Source organism: Protopterus annectens, chromosome 8.part0 (assembly GCF_019279795.1).
Source record: "Protopterus annectens isolate FY-2018-M chromosome 8.part0, PAN1.0, whole genome shotgun sequence".
NCBI lineage: Eukaryota > Metazoa > Chordata > Ceratodontiformes > Protopteridae > Protopterus > Protopterus annectens.
Window position 1 is genome coordinate 1,092,733,060 of NC_056741.1, and position 1,915 is coordinate 1,092,734,974.

General features: G+C 34.5%; 1 non-coding gene across 1 annotated transcript; it reads left to right on the top strand.

Annotated features, from left to right (window-relative positions):
* The first annotated feature begins 244 nt into the window (after positions 1-244).
* LOC122809870 lies at positions 245-346 on the top strand. Its single transcript, XR_006365983.1, has one exon. It is a non-coding gene; the product is annotated as a U6 spliceosomal RNA (small nuclear RNA).
* Positions 347-1,915: the final 1,569 nt, after the last annotated feature.

Sequence of the window (1,915 nt, forward strand, 5' to 3'; positions counted from 1 at the left end):
ACTACATATCATTTTGTCTACATTCAGGAGTGAGATTGGGCCTCTCAGGTCCTGGACTAACAAATGCTTCTCCATGCTGTATATCTGAGAGCACCATTATGCTGTGTCTCTTTAACTGTTACTGCTTCAAAATATATTTAGCATCCCATCTGTACTAATTACATCTTTGAACCATGCTCATACACTGAGTTTCTCAGTTCCCTTACTGTTGGGTTGTTTAATTCTTGCACTTCTGAGGTTGTGGTTGTTTTGGCAGCATATATGTTATAACAGCATTATACAGAGAAGTTTAGCATGGTCTCTGTGTAAGGATGGTATGCAAATTTGTGAAGCAGTTCCATTTTTTACAAGGCAATCCCACACAAATCCATTTTAGGCACCTTTATTAAATTCTCTCTTAAGACATAGGCAGGCATATATTAATAGAACAGAAGACAAACCATCAGTGATTTTTTTTTTCATTTACAAACATTATACGTCATATCTTTTTTTCTTTAGAACTATCATCAGTCCACCATTATATACATTTCTCAATTCCTGCCTCCCCTTAAAGCCCAGACCACATCCTGAATACTATTCTGCAGATATTGTTCCCACAGTGTCCGTTTATTTCTATATAATTTGTGCCTTTGGTTTTCTAAAGATCCCATTTCCAGTTCTTTCATCTCTTTTACAGTATTAAAAATTTCAAATGCAATTGGTTTAGACTTTGATTTCCATTTTCTAGTAATTGTTTTTTGGTAGCCAACAGACTCAGAATTAATTTTAACAAGGCCTTACTATGCCTAGCAATTTAGATCCTGTGTCCCAACTCAAAATATTAATTTTCTTAAATACAGACATTTCCTCACCCATTATTTCTGACAGAGTACACTGTAGGGAATTTTAAAAAAAATCTGCCAATTCATTGCACTCCCAAAACATGATGCCCAACAAACATGCTGCCTTACTGGTAATTAATGCCCTGCTACCCTATTTCTGACAGTACACCAATGCTCAGAGCTCCTCCTGCCTGTCTGTGGGTGTGATGGACCAGTCATCTGAGGGTACATGGACTGCCTTTCAGACCCATAGAGAGGACCCTTTTAGTTTTCTAGTGCCATAGTAAGAGAAGGACCTCTGAAAAGACTGCTTTTTATTCTGCATATTTCAGTTTCTGAGCTCAGATAAGAAACTCTTTGGGGGTTTTATTTCTGCCTTCTGATTTTTTTCTGTCAGTTTTTGAAAACTGTATTCTGCTGCTTTGACTGTGTGTGTGTGTGTGTTTTTTTTGTGATTAGAAATGTTGCATATGCTTCTGTCTTTACTTGGATAGCACAGTAAGGCCTATGCTGTTGATTAAAAGTTTCATTTGGAAGTTTTGACAGGAAAACATGATGATTTTGAATTTTTTTCTTTGACTTTATGATTATTTGAGATGGAGCAGGATTACAGCATTCTAAATTATTTTTTTCATTTAATTTTCAATTTTGGCACCATTTTGTATGTTAAACATTTCTGACAGGAAGATTTTTATCAGTTTATGATTTATTTCTTGTCTAATGCTGTTTTAGGCTGTATCCATTAATTTGGACCAAAACTTGTCCTTTTTTATTTTATAGAATTAGGGGACTTTTGTGCATGTATTTTGTGATTAGAACTGTGTTACTGTAATTGTCATTTTCTTTAGTACAGTCTTTAAGTAACCCTAGCAGAAATATACTTCAAATTTCTTTTGGCAAAATTTAAACATTTCTGACAGGAATTTTTCATCAGTTTATGATTTATTTCTTGTATAATACTGTTTAGGCTATAAACATTCATATGCATGAAACTGTGTTACTGAAATTGCTGTCATTCTATTCATTGCAGTGTTCAGAATAGTATCTCTACATAAATAGACTCGTGATTGCTGTTTAGAAGGAGAATAGTGGTA